This window comes from Pleurodeles waltl, chromosome 8 (genome assembly GCF_031143425.1).
Source record: "Pleurodeles waltl isolate 20211129_DDA chromosome 8, aPleWal1.hap1.20221129, whole genome shotgun sequence".
Taxonomy (NCBI): Eukaryota; Metazoa; Chordata; class Amphibia; order Caudata; family Salamandridae; genus Pleurodeles; species Pleurodeles waltl.
Window position 1 is genome coordinate 261,688,308 of NC_090447.1, and position 26,907 is coordinate 261,715,214.

The window sequence follows — 26,907 nt, forward strand, 5'->3', positions numbered from 1 at the left end:
TCCAGGCAAAGAGATAAGTGTGGACGAGTCTTTGGTCCTTTTCAAGGGGCGTTTAGTTTTTAAGCAGTACATTCCTAGTAAGAGGGCACGGTATGGGATTAAATTGTATCTGCTGTCTGAAAGCAGTACAGGATATGTGTATAATTTCCGGATCTATACTGGTAGGGATTCCAGTATTGACCCTCCTGGTTGTCCGGCCACTTTTGGAGTTAGCGAAAAAATTGTGTGGGAACTTGCTAGACGGCTGTTTAACAAAGGTCACCATTTGTACGTAGATCATTTCTACACGGGAGTGCAGTTGTTCAAGGAGTTGTTTAGGGTGGACACTGTTGCTTGTGGCACAATCCGTTCTAACCGGAAAGGCTATCCAAGGGAGCTTGTCTGTAAAAAACTTGAGAGGGGACAGTGCAGTGCCTTGCGGAATAATGAGCTGCTAGCTCTGAAATTTTCAGACAGGAGGGATGTGTACATGCTATCGACCATCCATGATGAGAGTACTTCCCCTGTGGCTGTTTGGGGTCAGGTTGCGGAAGTGCGCAAACCTGCGTGCATTTTGGACTACAATAGGCACATGGGTGGTGTTGATAGAGTAGATCAGAGTTTGGAACCTTACACTGCTCTTCGTAAGTCTTATGTGTGGTATAAAAAGTTGGCCCTACATTTATTTCATTTGGCAACTTTTAATGCCTTTATTGTATACAAGGATTGTTCACCTGAGTCAAGGATGACATTTGTTAAATTTCAGGAGTCGGTGATAGAAAGCCTTATTGTGGTGGAACCGGCAAGAGTTCCTAGAGTAGAAGTGGTGGAGGATGTGGCTAGATTGAAAGATCGTCACTTTCCAGATCACATTCCTCCCACTCCCAAAAAAGACTTGCCCACAAAGAAATGTAGAGTATGTGCCCGGAGATTAATCCGGAGGGAGAGCCGGATGTACTGCCCGGAATGCCCTTCAAAGCCTGGGCTGTGTGTGCCCGGCTGTTTTAGAAGTTACCATACCAAAAAAAAAATCTGGGAAATACCGTGAGCGTAAGCTGTCTGTTTTATATTTTCATATGTTTCACGGATTGGCATCTCTGTCATGTATTTAGTTAGAGCTTTTGTGTTTGTAGTTTTGTTCTTATTTTATAATTAGTGGTTTCTTTGTTGTTTATAAACAAAAAAAGTGATGGCGGTGTGCGTGGGGTGGCGCTTGGCTGGCGGTGTGCGTGGGGTGGCGCTTGGTTGGCGGTGTGCGTGGGGTGGCGCTTGGCTGGCGGTGTGCGTGGGGTGGCGCTTGGCTGGTGGTGTGCTTGGGGTGGCGCCTGGCTGGCCGTGTCCTTGGGGTGGCGCTTGGCTGGCGGTGTGCGTGGGGTGGTGCTTGGCTGGCGGTGCCAGCCAAACGGCAGTCCACACTCCCATCAGCTGGTGTGATTCTTGTATCAGGCATGTGGGCGTATGTAAGTGATGGGCCCTTGAGTGGCGCGGTCTGTCGATGTGAGTGTTGTAATGTGCTGGGCGCGTGGCTGGCGGTGTGAATGGTCTTGTGCGTGTCATGTATGGAAGGTGTGTGAATGGACTGTAAAGCGGTTGGTGCCTTGTCGCAGCTTTAAAGCTCACGAGCTGTGAGCCATTGGTTCAGTTTTTTGCCTTTCAGTTATTAGCAGTGCATTTCATTTTTGTGAAATCTCTTGTTAATAAAATTTGATCCACTGAACAATCACTCACCCTCGTGCCAAATCCAACCAGTATGTGTGGTAAAAATGACAAAACCTGCTCTGCTGTAATCAGGCGTCGCAGCACACCTGTGACACGCTAGGTGCCTCGGTGGGACCCCGATGATGAAGCATGCCACCAACTTGGTTGGTGGGTGAGGGGTCTTCTTCACATAACCTAAGTGTGTTTCTTTTCACAATTTTAGTGTTTGGCACATCACGGACGTATGTGCACACATAAAAATGATACATTACAAAAATACTTGTGTTTGGGGGGGAGGGCCCACCTCTGTTTTTGGTCCTGGGTGCGGCCTTCATCTAGGGAAGCCTACAAAACCCAGACATTTTTTAAAACTAGACACCCCAAGGAGTCCAGGGAGGTGTGGCTTGCGTGGCTCCCCCAACATTTTCTTACCCAGACTCCTCTGTAAACCTCAAAATTTGCATAAAAAAGCATATTTTCCTGACTTTTCTTAGTAGGATCACCGCTCCAGCACAAAATTTCTACTCCCCAGTTTTCCCCTCAGTCTCCCAAGTAAAATGACACCTCACTTATGTGGGTCCCCAAAGCAGAGTCCGTCTAAAGATGTATAAAAGAATATGCCCTTATAAACTCGCTGTGCTATCCCTTCTATCTCTTCAAGTTTTGGGCCTTATTCTGTTGCAGGCACCTGGCCCACCCACACAAGTGAGGTATCATTTTTATCGGGAGACTTGGGGGAACGCTGGGTGGAAGGAAATTTGTGGCTCCTCTCAGATTCCACAACTTTCTGTCTCCGAAACGAGAGGAAAGGGTGTTTTTTTAGCCAAATTTTGAGATTTGCAAAGGATTCTGGGTAACAGAACCTGGTCCGAGCCCCACAAGTCACCCCATCTTGGATTCCCCTAGGTCCCTAGTTTTCAAAAATGCACAGGGTTGGTAGGTTTCCCTAGGTGACGGCTGAGCTACAAGCCAAAATCCACAGGTAGGCACTGTTTTCTTTCAAAAAATGGGATGTGTCCACGTTGCGCTTTGGGGCATTTCCTGTATCGGGCGCTAGGCCTACCCACACAAGTGAGGTATCATTTTTATCGGGAGACTTGGGGGAACGCTGGGTGAAAGGAAATTTGTGGCTCCTCTCAGATTCCAGAACTTTCTGCCACAGAAATGTGAGGAACATGTGTTTTTTTAGCCACATTTTGAGGTTTGCAAAGGATTCTGGGTAACAGAACCTAGTCCAAGCCCCACAAGTCACCCCATCTTGGATTCCCCTTGGTCTCTAGTTTTCAGAAATGCACAGGTTTGGTAGGTTTCCCTAGGTGCCGGCTGAGCTAGAGGCCAAAATCTACAGGTAGGCACTTCGCTAAAAACACCTCTGTTTTCTTTAAAAAATTTGGATGTGTCCACGTTGCGCTTTGGGGCGTTTCCTGTCGCGGGCGCTAGGCCTACCCACACAAGTGAGGTATCATTTTTATCGGGAGACTTGGGGGAACGCTGGGTGGAAGGAACTTTGTGGCTCCTCTCAGATTCCAGAACTTTCTGCCACAGAAATGTGAGGAACATGTGTTTTTTTAGCCAAATTTTGAGGTTTGCAAAGGATTCTGGGTAACAGAACCTGGTCCGAGCCCCACAAGTCACCCCATCATGGATTCCCCTAGGACTCTAGTTTTCAGAAATGCACAGGTTTGGTAGGTTTCCCTAGGTGCCGGCTGAGCTAGAGGCCAAAATCTATAGGTAGGCACTTCGCAAAAAACACCTCTGTTTTCTTTCAAAAATTTGGATGTGTCCACGTTGCGCTTTGGGGCGTTTCCTGTCGCGGGCGCTAGGCCTACCCACACAAGTGAGGTATCATTTTTATCGGGAGACTTGGGGGAACGCTGGGTGGAAGGAAATTTGTGACTCCTCTCAGATTCCAGAACTTTCTGCCACAGAAATGTGAGGAACATGTGTTTTTTTTGCCAAATTTTGAGGTTTGCAAAGGATTCTGGGTAACAGAACCTGGTCCGAGCCCCACAAGTCACCCCATCTTGGATTCCCCTAGGTCTCTAGTTTTCAAAAATGCACAGGTTTTGTAGGTTTCCCTAGGTGCCGGCTGAGCTAGAGGCCAAAATCTACAGGTAGGCACTTCAAGAAAATCACCTCTGTTTTCTTTCAAAAAATTAGATGTGTCCACGTTGCGCTTTGGGGCGTTTCCTGACGCGGGCGCTAGGCCTACCCACACAAGTGAGGTATCATTTTTATCGGGAGACTTGGGGGAACGCTGGGTGGAATGAAATTTGTGGCTCCTCTCAGATTCCAGAACTTTCTGCCACAGAAATGTGAGGAACATGTGTTTTTTTAGCCAAATTTTGAGGTTTGCAAAGGATTCTGGGTAACAGAACCTGGTCCGAGCCCCACAAGTCACCCCATCATGGATTCCCTTTGGTCTCTAGTTTACAGAAATGCACAGGTTTGGTAGGTTTCCCTAGGTGCCGGCTAAGCTAGAGGCCAAAATCTACAGGTAGGCACTTCGCAAAAATCACCTCTGTTTTCTTTCAAAAAATTGGATGTGTCCACGTTGCGCTTTCGGGCGTCTCCTGTCGCGGGCGCTAGGCCTACCCACACAAGTGAGGTATCATTTTTATCGGGAGACTTGGGGGAACGCTGGGTGGAATGAAATTTGTGGCTCCTCTCAGATTCCAGAACTTTCTGCCACAGAAATGTGAGGAACATGTGTTTTTTTAGCCAAATTTTGAGGTTTGCAAAGGATTCTGGGTAACAGAACCTGGTCCGAGCCCCACAAGTCACCCCATCATGGATTCCCCTTGGTCTCTAGTTTACAGAAATGCACAGGTTTGGTAGGTTTCCCTAGGTGCCGGCTAAGCTAGAGGCCAAAATCTACAGGTAGGCACTTCGCAAAAATCACCTCTGTTTTCTTTCAAAAAATTGGATGTGTCCACGTTGCGCTTTGGGGCGTCTCCTGTCGCGGGCGCTAGGCCTACCCACACAAGTGAGGTATCATTTTTATCGGGAGACTTGGGGGAACGCTGGGTGGAAGGAAATTTGTGGCTCCTCTCAGATTCCAGAACTTTCTGCCACAGAAATGTGAGGAACATGTGTTTTTTTAGCCAAATTTTGAGGTTTGCAAAGGATTCTGGGTAACAGAACCTGGTCCGAGCCCCACAAGTCACCCCATCATGGATTCCCCTAGGTCTCTAGTTTTCAGAAATGCACAGGTTTGGTAGGTTTCCCTAGGTGCCGGCTGAGCTAGAGGCCAAAATCTACAGGTAGGCACTTCGCAAAAAACACCTCTGTTTTCTTTCAAAAAATTGGATGTGTCCACGTTGCGCTTTGGGGCGTTTCCTGTCGCGGGCGCTAGGCCTACCCACACAAGTGAGGTATCATTTTTATCGGGAGGCTTGGGGAAACGCTGGTTGGAAGGAAATTTGTGGCTCCTCTCATATTCCAGAACTTTCTGCCACAGAAATGTGAGGAACATGTGTTTTTTTAGCCAAATTTTGAGGTTTGCAAAGGATTCTGGGTAACAGAACCTGGTCCGAGCCCCACAAGTCACCCCATCTTGGATTCCCCTAGGTCTCTAGTTTTCAGAAAATGCACAGGTTTGGTAGGTTTCCCTAGGTGCTGGCTGAGCTAGAGGCCAAAATCTACAGGTAGGCACTTCGCAAAAAACACCTCTGTTTTCTTTCAAAAAATTGGATGTGTCCACGTTGCGCTTTGGGGCGTTTCCTGTCGCGGGCGCTAGGCCTACCCACACAAGTGAGATATCATTTTTATCGGGAGACTTGGGGGAACGCTGGGTGGAAGGAAATTTGTGGCTGCTCTCAGATTCCAGAACTTTCTGCCACAGAAATGTGAGGAACATGTGTTTTTTTAGCCAAATTTTGAGGTTTGCAAAGGATTCTGGGTAACAGAACCTGGTCCGAGCCCCACAAGTCACCCCATCTTGGATTCCCCTAGGTCTCTAGTTTTCAGAAATGCACAGGTTTGGTAGGTTTCCCTAGGTGCCGGCTGAGCTAGACTCCAAAATCTACAGGTAGGCACTTCGCAAAAAACACCTCTGTTTTCTTTCAAAAAATTGGATGTGTCCACGTTGCGCTTTGGGGTGTTTCATGTCGCGGGCGCTAGGCCTACCCACACAAGTGAGGTATAATTTATATCGGGAGACTTGGGGGAACGCTGGGTGGAAGGAAATTTGTGGCTCCTCTCAGATTCCAGAACTTTCTGCCACAGAAATGTGAGGAACATGTGTTTTTTTAGCAAAATTTTGAGGTTTGCAAAGGATTCTGGGTAACAGAACCTAGTCCGAGCCCCACAAGTCACCCCATCTTCGATTCCCCTAGGTCTCTAGTTTTCAGAAATGCACAGGTTTGGTAGGTTTCCCAAGGTGCCGGCTAAGCTAGAGGCCAAAATCTACAGGTAGGCACTTCGCAAAAATCACCTCTGTTTTCTTTCAAAAAATTGGATGTGTCCACGTTGCGCTTTGGGGCGTTTCCTGACGCGGGCGCTAGGCCTACCCACACAAGTGAGGTATCATTTTTATCGGGAGACTTGGGGGAACGCTGGGTGGAAGGAAATTTGTGGCTCCTCTCAGATTCCAAAACTTTCTGCCACAGAAATGTGAGGAACATGTAATTTTTTGCCAAATTTTGAGGTTTGCAAAGGATTCTGGGTAACAGAACCTGGTCCGAGCGCCACAAGTCACCCCATCTTGGATTCCCCCTAGGTCTCTAGTTTTCAGAAATGCACAGGTTTGGTAGGTTTCCCTCGGTGCCGGCTGAGCTAGAGGCCAAAATCTACAGGTAGGCACTTCGCAAAAAAACACCTCTGTTTTCTTTCAAAAAATTGGATGTGTCCACGTTGCGCTTTGGGGCGTTTCTGTCGCGGGCGCTAGGCCTACCCACACAAGTGAGGTATCATTTTTATCGGAAGACTTGGGGGAACGCTGGGTGGAAGGAACTTTGTGGCTGCTCTCAGATTCCAGAACTTTCTGCCACAGAAATGTGAGGAACATGTGTTTTTTTAGCCACATTTTGAGGTTTGCAAAGGATTCTGGGTAACAGAACCTAGTCCAAGCCCCACAAGTCACCCCATCTTGGATTCCCCTTGGTCTCTAGTTTTCAGAAATGCACAGGTTTGGTACGTTTCCCTAGGTGCCGGCTGAGCTAGAGGCCAAAATCTACAGGTAGGCACTTCGCTAAAAACACCTCTGTTTTCTTTAAAAAATTTGGATGTGTCCACGTTGCGCTTTGGGGCGTTTCCTGTCGCGGGCGCTAGGCCTACCCACACAAGTGAGGTATCATTTTTATCGGGAGACTTGGGGGAACGCTGGGTGGAAGGAACTTTGTGGCTCCTCTCAGATTCCAGAACTTTCTGCCACAGAAATGTGAGGAACATGTGTTTTTTTAGCCAAATTTTGAGGTTTGCAAAGGATTCTGGGTAACAGAACCTGGTCCGAGCCCCACAAGTCACCCCATCATGGATTCCCCTAGGACTCTAGTTTTCAGAAATGCACAGGTTTGGTAGGTTTCCCTAGGTGCCGGCTGAGCTAGAGGCCAAAATCTATAGGTAGGCACTTCGCAAAAAACACCTCTGTTTTCTTTCAAAAATTTGGATGTGTCCACGTTGCGCTTTGGGGCGTTTCCTGTCGCGGGCGCTAGGCCTACCCACACAAGTGAGGTATCATTTTTATCGGGAGACTTGGGGGAACGCTGGGTGGAAGGAAATTTGTGGCTCCTCTCAGATTCCAGAACTTTCTGCCACAGAAATGTGAGGAACATGTAATTTTTTGCCAAATTTTGAGGTTTGCAAAGGATTCTGGGTAACAGAACCTGGTCCGAGCGCCACAAGTCACCCCATCTTCGATTCCCCCTAGGTCTCTAGTTTTCAGAAATGCACAGGTTTGGTAGGTTTCCCTCGGTGCCGGCTGAGCTAGAGGCCAAAATCTACAGGTAGGCACTTCGCAAAAAAACACCTCTGTTTTCTTTCAAAAAATTGGATGTGTCCACGTTGCGCTTTGGGGCGTTTCTGTCGCGGGCGCTAGGCCTACCCACACAAGTGAGGTATCATTTTTATCGGGAGACTTGGGGGAACGCTGGGTGGAAGGAAATTTGTGGCTCCTCTCAGATTCCAGAACTTTCTGCCACAGAAATGTGAGGAACATGTGTTTTTTTAGCCAAATTTTGAGGTTTGCAAAGGATTCTGGGTAACAGAACCTGGTCCGAGCCCCACAAGTCACCCCATCATGGATTCCCCTAGGTCTCTAGTTTTCAGAAATGCACAGGTTTGGTAGGTTTCCCTAGGTGCCGGCTGAGCTAGAGGCCAAAATCTACAGGTAGGCACTTCGCAAAAAACACCTCTTTTTTCTTTCAAAAATTTGGATGTGTCCACGTTGCGCTTTGGGGCGTTTCCTGTCGCGGGCGCTAGGCCTACCCACACAAGTGAGGTATCATTTTTATTGGAAGACTTGGGGGAACGCTGGGTGGAAGGAAATTTGTGGCTCCTCTCAGATTCCAGAACTTTCTGCCACAGAAATGTGAGGAACATGTGTTTTTTTAGCCAAATTTTGAGGTTTGCAAAGGATTCTGGGTAACAGAACCTGGTCCGAGCCCCACAAGTCACCCCATCTTGGATTCCCCTAGGTCTCTAGTTTTCAGAAAATGCACAGGTTTGGTAGGTTTCCCTAGGTGCCGGATGAGCTAGAGGCCAAAATCTACAGGTAGGCACTTCGCAAAAAACACCTCTGTTTTCTTTTAAAAAATTGGATGTGTCCACGTTGCGCTTTGGGGCGTTTCCTGTCGCGGGCGCTAGGCCTACCCACACAAGTGAGGTATCATTTTTATCGGGAGGCTTGGGGAAACGCTGGTTGGAAGGAAATTTGTGGCTCCTCTCATATTCCAGAACTTTCTGCCACAGAAATGTGAGGAACATGTGTTTTTTTAGCCAAATTTTGAGGTTTGCAAAGGATTCTGGGTAACAGAACCTGGTCCGAGCCCCACAAGTCACCCCATCTTGGATTCCCCTAGGTCTCTAGTTTTCAGAAAATGCACAGGTTTGGTAGGTTTCCCTAGGTGCCGGATGAGCTAGAGGCCAAAATCTACAGGTAGGCACTTCGCAAAAAACACCTCTTTTTTCTTTCAAAAATTTGGATGTGTCCACGTTGCGCTTTGGGGCGTTTCCTGTCGCGGGCGCTAGGCCTACCCACACAAGTGAGGTATCATTTTTATTGGGAGACTTGGGGGAACGCTGGGTGGAAGGAAATTTGTGGCTCCTCTCAGATTCCAGAACTTTCTGCCACAGAAATGTGAGGAACATGTGTTTTTTTAGCCAAATTTTGAGGTTTGCAAAGGATTCTGGGTAACAGAACCTGGTCCGAGCCCCACACGTCACCCCATCTTGGATTCCCCTAGGTCTCTAGTTTTCAGAAAATGCACAGGTTTGGTAGGTTTCCCTAGGTGCCGGATGAGCTAGAGGCCAAAATCTACAGGTAGGCACTTCGCAAAAAACACCTCTGTTTTCTTTCAAAAAATTGGATGTGTCCACGTTGCGCTTTGGGGCGTTTCCTGTCGCGGGCGCTAGGCCTACCCACACAAGTGAGGTATCATTTTTATCGGGAGGCTTGGGGGAACGCTGGGTGGAAGGAAATTTGTGGCTCCTCTCAGATTCCAGAACTTTCTGCCACAGAAATGTGAGGAACATGTGTTTTTTTAGCCAAATTTTGAGGTTTGCAAAGGATTCTGGGTAACAGAACCTGGTCCGAGCCCCACAAGTCACCCCATTTTGGATTCCCCTAGGTCTCTAGTTTTCAGAAAATACACATGTTTGGTAGGTTTCCCTAGGTGCCGGCTGAGCTAGAGGCCAAAATCTACAGGTAGGCACTTCGCAAAAAACACCTCTGTTTTCTTTCAAAAAATTGGATGTGTCCACGTTGCGCTTTGGGTCGTTTCCTGTCGCGGGCGCTAGGCCTACCCACACAAGAGAGGTATCATTTTTATCGGGAGACTTGGGAGAACACTGGGTGGAAGGAAATTTGTGGCTCCTCTCAGATTCCAGAACTTTCTGCCACAGAAATGTGAGGAACATGTGTTTTTTTAGCCAAATTTTGAGGTTTGCAAAGGATTCTGGGTAACAGAACCTGGTCCGAGCCCCACAAGTCACCCCATTTTGGATTCCCCTAGGTCTCTAGTTTTCAGAAAATACACAGGTTTGGTAGGTTTCCCTAGGTGCCGGCTGAGCTAGAGGCCAAAATCTACAGGTAGGCACTTCGCAAAAAACACCTCTTTTTTCTTTCAAAAAATTGGATGTGTCCACGTTGCGCTTTGGGTCGTTTCCTGTCGCGGGCGCTAGGCCTACCCACACAAGTGAGGTATCATTTTTATCGGGAGACTTGGGGGAACACTGGGTGGAAGGAAATTTGTGGCTCCTCTCAGATTCCAGAACTTTCTGCCACAGAAATGTGAGGAACATGTGTTTTTTTAGCCAAATTTTGAGGTTTGCAAAGGATTCTGGGTAACAGAACCTGGTCCGAGCCCCACAAGTCACCCCATCTTGGATTCCCCTAGGTCTCTAGTTTTCAGAAAATGCACAGGTTTGGTAGGTTTCCCTAGGTGCTGGCTGAGCTAGAGGCCAAAATCTACAGGTAGGCACTTCGCAAAAAACACCTCTGTTTTCTTTCAAAAAATTGGATGTGTCCACGTTGCGCTTTGGGGCGTTTCCTGTCGCGGGCGCTAGGCCTACCCACACAAGTGAGATATCATTTTTATCGGGAGACTTGGGGGAACGCTGGGTGGAAGGAAATTTGTGGCTGCTCTCAGATTCCAGAACTTTCTGCCACAGAAATGTGAGGAACATGTGTTTTTTTAGCCAAATTTTGAGGTTTGCAAAGGATTCTGGGTAACAGAACCTGGTCCGAGCCCCACAAGTCACCCCATCTTGGATTCCCCTAGGTCTCTAGTTTTCAGAAATGCACAGGTTTGGTAGGTTTCCCTAGGTGCCGGCTGAGCTAGACTCCAAAATCTACAGGTAGGCACTTCGCAAAAAACACCTCTGTTTTCTTTCAAAAAATTGGATGTGTCCACGTTGCGCTTTGGGGTGTTTCATGTCGCGGGCGCTAGGCCTACCCACACAAGTGAGGTATAATTTATATCGGGAGACTTGGGGGAACGCTGGGTGGAAGGAAATTTATGGCTCCTCTCAGATTCCAGAACTTTCTGCCACAGAAATGTGAGGAACATGTGTTTTTTTAGCAAAATTTTGAGGTTTGCAAAGGATTCTGGGTAACAGAACCTAGTCCGAGCCCCACAAGTCACCCCATCTTCGATTCCCCTAGGTCTCTAGTTTTCAGAAATGCACAGGTTTGGTAGGTTTCCCAAGGTGCCGGCTAAGCTAGAGGCCAAAATCTACAGGAAGGCACTTCGCAAAAATCACCTCTGTTTTCTTTCAAAAAATTGGATGTGTCCACGTTGCGCTTTGGGGCGTTTCCTGACGCGGGCGCTAGGCCTACCCACACAAGTGAGGTATCATTTTTATCGGGAGACTTGGGGGAACGCTGGGTGGAAGGAAATTTGTGGCTCCTCTCAGATTCCAGAACTTTCTGCCACAGAAATGTGAGGAACATGTATTTTTTTGCCAAATTTTGAGGTTTGCAAAGGATTCTGGGTAACAGAACCTGGTCCGAGCCCCACAAGTCACCCCATCTTGGATTCCCCTAGGTCTCTAGTTTTCAGAAATTGCACAGGTTTGGTAGGTTTCCCTAGGTGCCGGCTGAGCTAGAGGCCAAAATCTACAGGTAGGCACTTCGCAAAAAACACCTCTGTTTTCTTTCAAAAAATTGGATGTGTCCACGTTGCGCTTTGGGGCGTTTCCTGTCGCGGGCGCTAGGCCTACCCACACAAGTGAGGTATCATTTTTATCGGGAGACTTGGGAGAACGCTGGGTGGAAGGAAATTTGTGGCTCCTCTCAGATTACAGAACTTTCTGCCACAGAAATGTGAGGAACATGTGTTTGTTTAGCCAAATTTTGAGGTTTACAAAGGATTCTGGGTAACAGAACCTGGTCCGAGCCCCATAAGTCACCCCATCTTGGATTCCCCTAGGTCTCTAGTTTTTAGAAATGCACAGGTTTGGTAGGTTTCCCTAGGTGCCGGCTAAGCTAGAGGCCAAAATCTACAGGTAGGCACTTCGCAAAAATCACCTCTGTTTTCTTTAAAAAAATTGGATGTGTCCACGTTGCGCTTTGGGGCGTTTCCTGACGCGGGCGCTAGGCCTACCCACACAAGTGAGGTATCATTTTTATCGGGAGACTTGGGGGAATGCTGGGTGGAAGGAAATTTGTGGCTCCTCTCAGATTCCAGAACTTTCTGCCACAGAAATGTGAGGAACATGTATTTTTTTGCCTGATTTTGAGGTTTGCAAAGGATTCTGGGTAACAAAACCTGGTCCGAGAGCCACAAGTCACCCCATCTTGGATTCCCCCTAGGTCTCTAGTTTTCAGAAATGCACAGGTTTGGTAGGTTTCCCTCGGTGCCGGCTGAGCTAGAGGCCAAAATCTACAGGTAGGCACTTCGCAAAAAACACCTCTGTTTTCTTTCAAAAAATTGGATGTGTCCATGTTGCGCTTTGGGGCGTTTTCTGTCGCGGGTACTAGGCCTACCACACAAGTGAGGTATCACTTTTATCGGGAGACTTGGGGGAACGCTGGGTGGAAGGAAATTTGTGGCTCCTCTCAGATTCCAGAACTTTCTGCCACAGAAATGTGAGGAACATGTGTTTTTTTAGCCAAATTTTGAGTTTTGCAAAGGATTCTGGGTAACAGAACCTGGTCCGAACCCCACAAGTCACCCCATCATGGATTCCCCTAGGTCTCTAGTTTTCAGAAATGCACAGGTTTGGTAGGTTTCCCTAGGTGCCGGCTGAGCTAGAGGCCAAAATCTACAGGTAGGCACTTCGCAAAAAACACCTCTTTTTTCTTTCAAAAAATTGGATGTGTCCACGTTGCGCTTTGGGTCGTTTCCTGTCGCGGGCGCTAGGCCTACCCACACAAGTGAGGTATCATTTTTATCGGGAGACTTGGGGGAACACTGGGTGGAAGGAAATTTGTGGCTCCTCTCAGATTCCAGAACTTTCTGCCACAGAAATGTGAGGAACATGTGTTTTTTTAGCCAAATTTTGAGGTTTGCAAAGGATTCTGGGTAACAGAACCTGGTCCGAGCCCCACAAGTCACCCCATCATGGATTCCCCTAGGTCTCTAGTTTTCAGAAATGCACAGGTTTGGTAGGTTTCCCTAGGTGCCGGCTGAGCTAGAGGCCAAAACCTACAGGTAGGCACTTCGCAAAAAACACCTCTTTTTTCTTTCAAAAATTTGGATGTGTCCACGTTGCGCTTTGGGGCGTTTCCTGTCGCGGGCGCTAGGCCTACCCACACAAGTGAGGTATCATTTTTATTGGGAGACTTGGGGGAACGCTGGGTGGAAGGAAATTTGTGGCTCCTCTCAGATTCCAGAACTTTCTGCCACAGAAATGTGAGGAACATGTGTTTTTTTAGCCACATTTTGAGGTTTGCAAAGGATTCTGGGTAACAGAACCTGGTCCGAGCCCCACAAGTCACCCCATCTTGGATTCCCCTAGGTCTCTAGTTTTCAGAAAATGCACAGGTTTGGTAGGTTTCCCTAGGTGCCGGATGAGCTAGAGGCCAAAATCTACAGGTAGGCACTTCGCAAAAAACACCTCTGTTTTCTTTCAAAAAATTGGATGTGTCCACGTTGCGCTTTGGGGCGTTTCCTGTCGCGGGCGCTAGGCCTACCCACACAAGTGAGGTATCATTTTTATCGGGAGGCTTGGGGAAACGCTGGTTGGAAGGAAATTTGTGGCTCCTCTCATATTCCAGAACTTTCTGCCACAGAAATGTGAGGAACATGTGTTTTTTTAGCCAAATTTTGAGGTTTGCAAAGGATTCTGGGTAACAGAACCTGGTCCGAGCCCCACAAGTCACCCCATCTTGGATTCCCCTAGGTCTCTAGTTTTCAGAAAATGCACAGGTTTGGTAGGTTTCCCTAGGTGCTGGCTGAGCTAGAGGCCAAAATCTACAGGTAGGCACTTCGCAAAAAACACCTCTGTTTTCTTTCAAAAAATTGGATGTGTCCACGTTGCGCTTTGGGGCGTTTCCTGTCGCGGGCGCTAGGCCTACCCACACAAGTGAGATATCATTTTTATCGGGAGACTTGGGGGAACGCTGGGTGGAAGGAAATTTGTGGCTGCTCTCAGATTCCAGAACTTTCTGCCACAGAAATGTGAGGAACATGTGTTTTTTTAGCCACATTTTGAGGTTTGCAAAGGATTCTGGGTAACAGAACCTGGTCCGAGCCCCACAAGTCACCCCATCTTGGATTCCCCTAGGTCTCTAGTTTTCAGAAATGCACAGGTTTGGTAGGTTTCCCTAGGTGCCGGCTGTTCTAGACTCCAAAATCTACAGGTAGGCACTTCGCAAAAAACACCTCTGTTTTCGTTCAAAAAATTGGATGTGTCCACGTTGCACTTTGGGGTGTTTCATGTCGCGGGCGCTAGGCCTACCCACACAAGTGAGGTATAATTTATATCGGGAGACTTGGGGGAACGCTGGGTGGAAGGAAATTTGTGGCTCCTCTCAGATTCCAGAACTTTCTGCCACAGAAATGTGAGGAACATGTGTTTTTTTAGCAACATTTTGAGGTTTGCAAAGGATTCTGGGTAACAGAACCTAGTCCGAGCCCCACAAGTCACCCCATCTTCGATTCCCCTAGGTCTCTAGTTTTCAGAAATGCACAGGTTTGGTAGGTTTCCCAAGGTGCCGGCTAAGCTAGAGGCCAAAATCTACAAGTAGGCACTTCGCAAAAATCACCTCTGTGTTCTTTCAAAAAATTGGATGTGTCCACGTTGCGCTTTGGGGCGTTTCCTGACGCGGGCGCTAGGCCTACCCACACAAGTGAGGTATCATTTTTATCGGGAGACTTGGGGGAACGCTGGGTGGAAGGAAATTTGTGGCTCCTCTCAGATTCCAGAACTTTCTGCCACAGAAATGTGAGGAACATGTATTTTTTTGCCAAATTTTGAGGTTTGCAAAGGATTCTGGGTAACAGAACCTGGTCCGAGCCCCACAAGTCACCCCATCTTGGATTCCCCTAGGTCTCTAGTTTTCAGAAATTGCACAGGTTTGGTAGGTTTCCCTAGGTGCCGGCTGAGCTAGAGGCCAAAATCTACAGGTAGGCACTTCGCAAAAAACACCTCTGTTTTCTTTAAAAAAATTGGATGTGTCCACGTTGCGCTTTGGGGCGTTTCCTGTCGCGGGCGCTAGGCCTACCCACACAAGTGAGGTATCATTTTTATCGGGAGACTTGGGAGAACGCTGGGTGGAAGGAAATTTGTGGCTCCTCTCAGATTCCAGAACTTTCTGCCACAGAAATGTGAGGAACATGTGTTTGTTTAGCCAAATTTTGAGGTTTGCAAAGGATTCTGGGTAACAGAGCCTGGTCCGAGCCCCATAAGTCACCCCATCTTGGATACCCCTAGGTCTCTAGTTTTTAGAAATGCACAGGTTTGGTAGGTTTCCCTAGGTGCCGGCTAAGCTAGAGGCCAAAATCTACAGGTAGGCACTTCGCAAAAATCACCTCGGTTTTCTTTCAAAAAATTGGATGTGTCCACGTTGCGCTTTGGGGCGTTTCCTGTCGCGGGCGCTAGGCCTACCCACACAAGTGAGGTATCATTTTTATCGGGAGGATTGGGGGAACGCTGGGTGGAAGGAACTTTGTGGCTCCTCTCAGATTCCAGAACTTTCTGCCACAGAAATGTGAGGAACATGTGTTTTTTTAGCCAAATTTTGAGGTTTGCAAAGGATTCTGGGTAACAGAACCTGGTCCGAGCCCCACAAGTCACCCCATCTTGGATTCCCCTAGGTCTCTAGTTTTCAGAAATTGCACAGGTTTGGTAGGTTTCCCTAGGTGCCGGCTGAGCTAGAGGCCAAAATCTACAGGTAGGCACTTCGCAAAAAACACCTCTGTTTTCTTTCAAAAAATTGGATGTGTCCACGTTGCGCTTTGGGGCGTTTCCTGTCGCGGGCGCTAGGCCTACCCACACAAGTGAGGTATCATTTTTATCGGGAGACTTGGGAGAACGCTGGGTGGAAGGAAATTTGTGGCTCCTCTCAGATTCCAGAACTTTCTGCCACAGAAATGTGAGGAACATGTGTTTGTTTAGCCAAATTTTGAGGTTTACAAAGGATTCTGGGTAACAGAACCTGGTCCAAGCCCCATAAGTCACCCCATCTTGGATTCCCCTAGGTCTCTAGTTTTTAGAAATGCACAGGTTTGGTAGGTTTCCCTAGGTGCCGGCTAAGCTAGAGGCCAAAATCTACAGGTAGGCAATTCGCAAAAATCACCTCTGTTATCTTTCCAAAAATTGGATGTGTCCACGTTGCGCTTTGGGGCGTTTCCTGACGCGGGCGCTAGGCCTACCCACACAAGTGAGGTATCATTTTTATCGGAAGACTTGGGGGAATGCTGGGTGGAAGGAAATTTGTGGCTCCTCTCAGATTCCAGAACTTTCTGCCACAGAAATGTGAGAAACATGTATTTTTTTGCCTGATTTTGAGGTTTGCAAAGGATTCTGGGTAACAAAACCTGGTCCGAGCGCCACAAGTCACCCCATCTTGGATTCCCCCTAGGTCTCTAGTTTTCAGAAATGCACAGGTTTGGTAGGTTTCCCTCGGTGCCGGCTGAGCTAGAGGCCAAAATCTACAGGTAGGCACTTCGCAAAAAACACCTCTGTTTTCTTTCAAAAAATTGGATGTGTCCACGTTGCGCTTTGGGGCGTTTTCTGTCGCGGGCACTAGGCCTACCACACAAGTGAGGTATCACTTTTATCGGGGGACTTGGGGGAACGCTGGGTGGAAGGAAATTTGTGGCTCCTCTCAGATTCCAGAACTTTCTGCCACAGAAATGTGAGGAACATGTGTTTTTTTAGCCAAATTTTGAGGTTTGCAAAGGATTCTGGGTAACAGAACCTGGTCCGAGCCCCACAAGTCACCCCATTTTGGATTCCCCTAGGTCTCTAGTTTTCAGAAAATACACAGGTTTGGTAGGTTTCCCTAGGTGCCGGCTGAGCTAGAGGCCAAAATCTACAGGTAGGCACTTCGCAAAAAACACCTCTGTTTTCTTTCAAAAAATTGGATGTGTCCACGTTGCGCTTTGGGTCGTTTCCTGTCGCGGGCGCTAGGCCTACCCACACAAGAGAGGTATCATTTTTATCGGGAGACTTGGGGGAACACTGGGTGGAAGGAAATTTGTGGCTCTTCTCAGATTCCAGAACTTTCTGCCACAGAAATGTGAGGAACATGTGTTTTTTTAGCCAAATTTTGAGGTTTGCAAAGGATTCTGGGTAACAGAACCTGGTCCGAGCCCCACAAGTCACCCCATCATGGATTCCCCTAGGTCTCTAGTTTTCAGAAATGCACAGGTTTGGTAGGTTTCCCTAGGTGCCGGCTGAGCTAGAGGCCAAAATCTACAGGTAGGCACTTCGCAAAAAACACCTCTTTTTTCTTTCAAAAAATTGGATGTGTCCACGTTGCGCTTTGGGTCGTTTCCTGTCGCGGGCGCTAGGCCTACCCACACAAGTGAGGTATCACTTTTATCGGGAGACTTGGGGGAACGCTGGGTGGAAGGAAATTTGTGGCTCCTCTCAGATTCCAGAACTTTCTGCCACAGAAATGTGAGGAACATGTGTTTTTTTAGCCAAATTTTGAGGTTTGCAAAGGATTCTGGGTAACAGAACCTGGTCCGAGCCCCACAAGTCACCCCATTTTGGATTCCCCTAGGTCTCTAGTTTTCAGAAAATACACAGGTTTGGTAGGTTTCCCTAGGTGCCGGCTGAGCTAGAGGCCAAAATCTACAGGTAGGCACTTCGCAAAAAACACCTCTGTTTTCTTTCAAAAAATTGGATGTGTCCACGTTGCGCTTTGGGTCGTTTCCTGTCGCGGGCGCTAGGCCTACCCACACAAGAGAGGTATCATTTTTATCGGGAGACTTGGGGGAACACTGGGTGGAAGGAAATTTGTGGCTCTTCTCAGATTCCAGAACTTTCTGCCACAGAAATGTGAGGAACATGTGTTTTTTTAGCCAAATTTTGAGGTTTGCAAAGGATTCTGGGTAACAGAACCTGGTCCGAGCCCCACAAGTCACCCCATCATGGATTCCCCTAGGTCTCTAGTTTTCAGAAATGCACAGGTTTGGTAGGTTTCCCTAGGTGCCGGCTGAGCTAGAGGCCAAAATCTACAGGTAGGCACTTCGCAAAAAACACCTCTTTTTTCTTTCAAAAAATTGGATGTGTCCACGTTGCGCTTTGGGTCGTTACCTGTCGCGGGCGCTAGGCCTACCCACACAAGTGAGGTATCATTTTTATCGGGAGACTTGGGGGAACACTGGGTGGAAGGAAATTTGTGGCTCCTCTCAGATTCCAGAACTTTCTGCCACAGAAATGTGAGGAACATGTGTTTTTTTAGCCAAATTTTGAGGTTTGCAAAGGATTCTGGGTAACAGAACCTGGTCCGAGCCCCACAAGTCACCCCATCATGGATTCCCCTAGGTCTCTAGTTTTCAGAAATGCACATGTTTGGTAGGTTTCCCTAGGTGCCGGCTGAGCTAGAGGCCAAAATCTACAGGTAGGCACTTCGCAAAAAACACCTCTTTTTTCTTTCAAAAATTTGGATGTGTCCACGTTGCGCTTTGGGGCGTTTCCTGTCGCGGGCGCTAGGCCTACCCACACAAGTGAGGTATCATTTTTATTGGGAGACTTGGGGGAACGCTGGGTGGAAGGAAATTTGTGGCTCCTCTCAGATTCCAGAACTTTCTGCCACAGAAATGTGAGGAACATGTGTTTTTTTAGCCAAATTTTGAGGTTTGCAAAGGATTCTGGGTAACAGAACCTGGTCCGAGCCCCACACGTCACCCCATCTTGGATTCCCCTAGGTCTCTAGTTTTCAGAAAATGCACAGGTTTGGTAGGTTTCCCTAGGTGCCGGATGAGCTAGAGGCCAAAATCTACAGGTAGGCACTTCGCAAAAAACACCTCTGTTTTCTTTCAAAAAATTGGATGTGTCCACGTTGCGCTTTGGGGCGTTTCCTGTCGCGGGCGCTAGGCCTACCCACACAAGTGAGGTATCATTTTTATCGGGAGGCTTGGGGGAACGCTGGGTGGAAGGAAATTTGTGGCTCCTCTCAGATTCCAGAACTTTCTGCCACAGAAATGTGAGGAACATGTGTTTTTTTAGCCAAATTTTGAGGTTTGCAAAGGATTCTGGGTAACAGAACCTGGTCCGAGCCCCACAAGTCACCCCATTTTGGATTCCCCTAGGTCTCTAGTTTTCAGAAAATACACATGTTTGGTAGGTTTCCCTAGGTGCCGGCTGAGCTAGAGGCCAAAATCTACAGGTAGGCACTTCGCAAAAAACACCTCTGTTTTCTTTCAAAAAATTGGATGTGTCCACGTTGCGCTTTGGGTCGTTTCCTGTCGCGGGCGCTAGGCCTACCCACACAAGAGAGGTATCATTTTTATCGGGAGACTTGGGAGAACACTGGGTGGAAGGAAATTTGTGGCTCCTCTCAGATTCCAGAACTTTCTGCCACAGAAATGTGAGGAACATGTGTTTTTTTAGCCAAATTTTGAGGTTTGCAAAGGATTCTGGGTAACAGAACCTGGTCCGAGCCCCACAAGTCACCCCATCTTGGATTCCCCTAGGTCTCTAGTTTTCAGAAAATGCACAGGTTTGGTAGGTTTCCCTAGGTGCTGGCTGAGCTAGAGGCCAAAATCTACAGGTAGGCACTTCGCAAAAAACACCTCTGTTTTCTTTCAAAAAATTGGATGTGTCCACGTTGCGCTTTGGGGCGTTTCCTGTCGCGGGCGCTAGGCCTACCCACACAAGTGAGATATCATTTTTATCGGGAGACTTGGGGGAACGCTGGGTGGAAGGAAATTTGTGGCTGCTCTCAGATTCCAGAACTTTCTGCCACAGAAATGTGAGGAACATGTGTTTTTTTAGCCAAATTTTGAGGTTTGCAAAGGATTCTGGGTAACAGAACCTGGTCCGAGCCCCACAAGTCACCCCATCTTGGATTCCCCTAGGTCTCTAGTTTTCAGAAATGCACAGGTTTGGTAGGTTTCCCTAGGTGCCGGCTGAGCTAGACTCCAAAATCTACAGGTAGGCACTTCGCAAAAAACACCTCTGTTTTCTTTCAAAAAATTGGATGTGTCCACGTTGCGCTTTGGGGTGTTTCATGTCGCGGGCGCTAGGCCTACCCACACAAGTGAGGTATAATTTATATCGGGAGACTTGGGGGAACGCTGGGTGGAAGGAAATTTATGGCTCCTCTCAGATTCCAGAACTTTCTGCCACAGAAATGTGAGGAACATGTGTTTTTTTAGCAAAATTTTGAGGTTTGCAAAGGATTCTGGGTAACAGAACCTAGTCCGAGCCCCACAAGTCACCCCATCTTCGATTCCCCTAGGTCTCTAGTTTTCAGAAATGCACAGGTTTGGTAGGTTTCCCAAGGTGCCGGCTAAGCTAGAGGCCAAAATCTACAGGAAGGCACTTCGCAAAAATCACCTCTGTTTTCTTTCAAAAAATTGGATGTGTCCACGTTGCGCTTTGGGGCGTTTCCTGACGCGGGCCCTAGGCCTACCCACACAAGTGAGGTATCATTTTTATCGGGAGACTTGGGGGAACGCTGGGTGGAAGGAAATTTGTGGCTCCTCTCAGATTCCAGAACTTTCTGCCACAGAAATGTGAGGAACATGTATTTTTTTGCCAAATTTTGAGGTTTGCAAAGGATTCTGGGTAACAGAACCTGGTCCGAGCCCCACAAGTCACCCCATCTTGGATTCCCCTAGGTCTCTAGTTTTCAGAAATTGCACAGGTTTGGTAGGTTTCCCTAGGTGCCGGCTGAGCTAGAGGCCAAAATCTACAGGTAGGCACTTCGCAAAAAACACCTCTGTTTTCTTTCAAAAAATTGGATGTGTCCACGTTGCGCTTTGGGGCGTTTCCTGTCGCGGGCGCTAGGCCTACCCACACAAGTGAGGTATCATTTTTATCGGGAGACTTGGGAGAACGCTGGGTGGAAGGAAATTTGTGGCTCCTCTCAGATTACAGAACTTTCTGCCACAGAAATGTGAGGAACATGTGTTTGTTTAGCCAAATTTTGAGGTTTACAAAGGATTCTGGGTAACAGAACCTGGTCCGAGCCCCATAAGTCACCCCATCTTGGATTCCCCTAGGTCTCTAGTTTTTAGAAATGCACAGGTTTGGTAGGTTTCCCTAGGTGCCGGCTAAGCTAGAGGCCAAAATCTACAGGTAGGCACTTCGCAAAAATCACCTCTGTTTTCTTTAAAAAAATTGGATGTGTCCACGTTGCGCTTTGGGGCGTTTCCTGACGCGGGCGCTAGGCCTACCCACACAAGTGAGGTATCATTTTTATCGGGAGACTTGGGGGAATGCTGGGTGGAAGGAAATTTGTGGCTCCTCTCAGATTCCAGAACTTTCTGCCACAGAAATGTGAGGAACATGTATTTTTTTGCCTGATTTTGAGGTTTGCAAAGGATTCTGGGTAACAAAACCTGGTCCGAGAGCCACAAGTCACCCCATCTTGGATTCCCCCTAGGTCTCTAGTTTTCAGAAATGCACAGGTTTGGTAGGTTTCCCTCGGTGCCGGCTGAGCTAGAGGCCAAAATCTACAGGTAGGCACTTCGCAAAAAACACCTCTGTTTTCTTTCAAAAAATTGGATGTGTCCATGTTGCGCTTTGGGGCGTTTTCTGTCGCGGGTACTAGGCCTACCACACAAGTGAGGTATCACTTTTATCGGGAGACTTGGGGGAACGCTGGGTGGAAGGAAATTTGTGGCTCCTCTCAGATTCCAGAACTTTCTGCCACAGAAATGTGAGGAACATGTGTTTTTTTAGCCAAATTTTGAGTTTTGCAAAGGATTCTGGGTAACAGAACCTGGTCCGAACCCCACAAGTCACCCCATCATGGATTCCCCTAGGTCTCTAGTTTTCAGAAATGCACAGGTTTGGTAGGTTTCCCTAGGTGCCGGCTGAGCTAGAGGCCAAAATCTACAGGTAGGCACTTCGCAAAAAACACCTCTTTTTTCTTTCAAAAAATTGGATGTGTCCACGTTGCGCTTTGGGTCGTTTCCTGTCGCGGGCGCTAGGCCTACCCACACAAGTGAGGTATCATTTTTATCGGGAGACTTGGGGGAACACTGGGTGGAAGGAAATTTGTGGCTCCTCTCAGATTCCAGAACTTTCTGCCACAGAAATGTGAGGAACATGTGTTTTTTTAGCCAAATTTTGAGGTTTGCAAAGGATTCTGGGTAACAGAACCTGGTCCGAGCCCCACAAGTCACCCCATCATGGATTCCCCTAGGTCTCTAGTTTTCAGAAATGCACAGGTTTGGTAGGTTTCCCTAGGTGCCGGCTGAGCTAGAGGCCAAAACCTACAGGTAGGCACTTCGCAAAAAACACCTCTTTTTTCTTTCAAAAATTTGGATGTGTCCACGTTGCGCTTTGGGGCGTTTCCTGTCGCGGGCGCTAGGCCTACCCACACAAGTGAGGTATCATTTTTATTGGGAGACTTGGGGGAACGCTGGGTGGAAGGAAATTTGTGGCTCCTCTCAGATTCCAGAACTTTCTGCCACAGAAATGTGAGGAACATGTGTTTTTTTAGCCACATTTTGAGGTTTGCAAAGGATTCTGGGTAACAGAACCTGGTCCGAGCCCCACAAGTCACCCCATCTTGGATTCCCCTAGGTCTCTAGTTTTCAGAAAATGCACAGGTTTGGTAGGTTTCCCTAGGTGCCGGATGAGCTAGAGGCCAAAATCTACAGGTAGGCACTTCGCAAAAAACACCTCTGTTTTCTTTCAAAAAATTGGATGTGTCCACGTTGCGCTTTGGGGCGTTTCCTGTCGCGGGCGCTAGGCCTACCCACACAAGTGAGGTATCATTTTTATCGGGAGGCTTGGGGAAACGCTGGTTGGAAGGAAATTTGTGGCTCCTCTCATATTCCAGAACTTTCTGCCACAGAAATGTGAGGAACATGTGTTTTTTTAGCCAAATTTTGAGGTTTGCAAAGGATTCTGGGTAACAGAACCTGGTCCGAGCCCCACAAGTCACCCCATCTTGGATTCCCCTAGGTCTCTAGTTTTCAGAAAATGCACAGGTTTGGTAGGTTTCCCTAGGTGCTGGCTGAGCTAGAGGCCAAAATCTACAGGTAGGCACTTCGCAAAAAACACCTCTGTTTTCTTTCAAAAAATTGGATGTGTCCACGTTGCGCTTTGGGGCGTTTCCTGTCGCGGGCGCTAGGCCTACCCACACAAGTGAGATATCATTTTTATCGGGAGACTTGGGGGAACGCTGGGTGGAAGGAAATTTGTGGCTGCTCTCAGATTCCAGAACTTTCTGCCACAGAAATGTGAGGAACATGTGTTTTTTTAGCCACATTTTGAGGTTTGCAAAGGATTCTGGGTAACAGAACCTGGTCCGAGCCCCACAAGTCACCCCATCTTGGATTCCCCTAGGTCTCTAGTTTTCAGAAATGCACAGGTTTGGTAGGTTTCCCTAGGTGCCGGCTGTTCTAGACTCCAAAATCTACAGGTAGGCACTTCGCAAAAAACACCTCTGTTTTCGTTCAAAAAATTGGATGTGTCCACGTTGCACTTTGGGGTGTTTCATGTCGCGGGCGCTAGGCCTACCCACACAAGTGAGGTATAATTTATATCGGGAGACTTGGGGGAACGCTGGGTGGAAGGAAATTTGTGGCTCCTCTCAGATTCCAGAACTTTCTGCCACAGAAATGTGAGGAACATGTGTTTTTTTAGCAACATTTTGAGGTTTGCAAAGGATTCTGGGTAACAGAACCTAGTCCGAGCCCCACAAGTCACCCCATCTTCGATTCCCCTAGGTCTCTAGTTTTCAGAAATGCACAGGTTTGGTAGGTTTCCCAAGGTGCCGGCTAAGCTAGAGGCCAAAATCTACAAGTAGGCACTTCGCAAAAATCACCTCTGTGTTCTTTCAAAAAATTGGATGTGTCCACGTTGCGCTTTGGGGCGTTTCCTGACGCGGGCGCTAGGCCTACCCACACAAGTGAGGTATCATTTTTATCGGGAGACTTGGGGGAACGCTGGGTGGAAGGAAATTTGTGGCTCCTCTCAGATTCCAGAACTTTCTGCCACAGAAATGTGAGGAACATGTATTTTTTTGCCAAATTTTGAGGTTTGCAAAGGATTCTGGGTAACAGAACCTGGTCCGAGCCCCACAAGTCACCCCATCTTGGATTCCCCTAGGTCTCTAGTTTTCAGAAATTGCACAGGTTTGGTAGGTTTCCCTAGGTGCCGGCTGAGCTAGAGGCCAAAATCTACAGGTAGGCACTTCGCAAAAAACACCTCTGTTTTCTTTAAAAAAATTGGATGTGTCCACGTTGCGCTTTGGGGCGTTTCCTGTCGCGGGCGCTAGGCCTACCCACACAAGTGAGGTATCATTTTTATCGGGAGACTTGGGAGAACGCTGGGTGGAAGGAAATTTGTGGCTCCTCTCAGATTCCAGAACTTTCTGCCACAGAAATGTGAGGAACATGTGTTTGTTTAGCCAAATTTTGAGGTTTACAAAGGATTCTGGGTAACAGAACCTGGTCCGAGCCCCATAAGTCACCCCATCTTGGATTCCCCTATGTCTCTAGTTTTTAGAAATGCACAGGTTTGGTAGGTTTCCCTAGGTGCCGGCTAAGCTAGAGGCCAAAATCTACAGGTAGGCACTTCGCAAAAATCACCTCTGTTTTCTTTCAAAAAATTGGATGTGTCCACGTTGCGCTTTGGGGCGTTTCCTGACGCGGGCGCTAGGCCTACCCACACAAGTGAGGTATCATTTTTATCGGGAGACTTGGGGGAATGCTGGGTGGAAGGAAATTTGTGGCTCCTCTCAGATTCCAGAACTTTCTGCCACAGAAATGTGAGGAACAGTTATTTTTTTGCCTGATTTTGAGGTTTGCAAAGGATTCTGGGTAACAAAACCTGGTCCGAGCGCCACAAGTCACCCCATCTTGGATTCCCCCTAGGTCTCTAGTTTTCAGAAATGCACAGGTTTGGTAGGTTTCCCTCGGTGCCGGCTGAGCTAGAGGCCAAAATCTACAGGTAGGCACTTCGCAAAAAACACCTCTGTTTTCTTTCAAAAAATTGGATGTTGTCCACGTTGCGCTTTGGGGCGTTTTCTGTCGCGGCACTAGGCCTACCACACAAGTGAGGTATCACTTTTATCGGGAGACTTGGGGGAACGCTGGGTGGAAGGAAATTTGTGGCTCCTCTCAGATTCCAGAACTTTCTGCCACAGAAATGTGAGGAACATGTGTTTTTTTAGCCAAATTTTGAGGTTTGCAAAGGATTCTGGGTAACAGAACATGGTCCGAGCCCCACAAGTCACCCCATTTTGGATTCCCCTAGGTCTCTAGTTTTCAGAAAATACACAGGTTTGGTAGGTTTCCCTAGGTGCCGGCTGAGCTAGAGGCCAAAATCTACAGGTAGGCACTTCGCAAAAAACTCCTCTGTTTTCGTTCAAAAAATTGGATGTGTCCACGTTGCGCTTTGGGGTGTTTCATGTCGCGGGCGCTAGGCCTACCCACACAAGTGAGGTATAATTTATATCGGGAGACTTGGGGGAACGCTGGGTGGAAGGAAATTTGTGGCTCCTCTCAGATTCCAGAACTTTCTGCCACAGAAATGTGAGGAACATGTGTTTTTTTAGCAAAATTTTGAGGTTTGCAAAGGATTCTGGGTAACAGAACCTAGTCCGAGCCCCACAAGTCACCCCATCTTCGATTCCCCTAGGTCTCTAGTTTTCAGAAATGCACAGGTTTGGTAGGTTTCCCAAGGTGCCGGCTAAGCTAGAGGCCAAAATATACAGGTAGGCACTTCGCAAAAATCACCTCTGTTTTCTTTCAAAAAATTGGATGTGTCCACGTTGCGCTTTGGGGCGTTTCCTGACGCGGGCGCTAGGCCTACCCACACAAGTGAGGTATCATTTTTATCGGGAGACTTGGGGGAACGCTGGGTGGAAGGAAATTTGTGGCTCCTCTCAGATTCCAGAACTTTCTGCCACAGAAATGTGAGGAACATGTATTTTTTTGCCAAATTTTGAGGTTTGCAAAGGATTCTGGGTAACAGAACCTGGTCCGAGCCCCACAAGTCACCCCATCTTGGATTCCCCTAGGTCTCTAGTTTTCAGAAATTGCACAGGTTTGGTAGGTTTCCCTAGGTGCCGGCTGAGCTAGAGGCCAAAATCTACAGGTAGGCACTTCGCAAAAAACACCTCTGTTTTCTTTCAAAAAATTGGATGTGTCCACGTTGCGCTTTGGGGCGTTTCCTGTCGCGGGCGCTAGGCCTACCCACACAAGTGAGGTATCATTTTTATCGGGAGACTTGGGAGAACGCTGGGTGGAAGGAAATTTGTGGCTCCTCTCAGATTCCAGAACTTTCTGCCACAGAAATGTGAGGAACATGTGTTTGTTTAGCCAAATTTAGAGGTTTACAAACGATTCTGGGTAACAGAACCTGGTCCGAGCCCCATAAGTCACCCCATCTTGGATTCCCCTAGGTCTCTAGTTTTTAGAAATGCACAGGTTTGGTAGGTTTCCCTAGGTGCCGGCTAAGCTAGAGGCCAAAATCTACAGGTAGGCACTTCGCAAAAATCACCTCTGTTTTCTTTCAAAAAATTGGATGTGTCCACGTTGCGCTTTGGGGCGTTTCCTGACGCGGGCGCTAGGCCTACCCACACAAGTGAGGTATCATTTTTATCGGGAGACTTGGGGGAATGCTGGGTGGAAGGAAATTTGTGGCTCCTCTCAGATTCCAGAACTTTCTGCCACAGAAATGTGAGGAACATGTATTTTTTTGCCTGATTTTGAGGTTTGCAAAGGATTCTGGGTAACAAAACCTGGTCCGAGCGCCACAAGTCACCCCATCTTGGATTCCCCCTAGGTCTCTAGTTTTCAGAAATGCACAGGTTTGGTAGGTTTCCCTCGGTGCCGGCTGAGCTAGAGGCCAAAATCTACAGGTAGGCACTTCGCAAAAAACACCTCTGTTTTCTTTCAAAAAATTGGATGTGTCCACGTTGCGCTTTGGGGCTTTTCTGTCGCGGGCACTAGGCCTACCACACAAGTGAGGTATCCCTTTTAT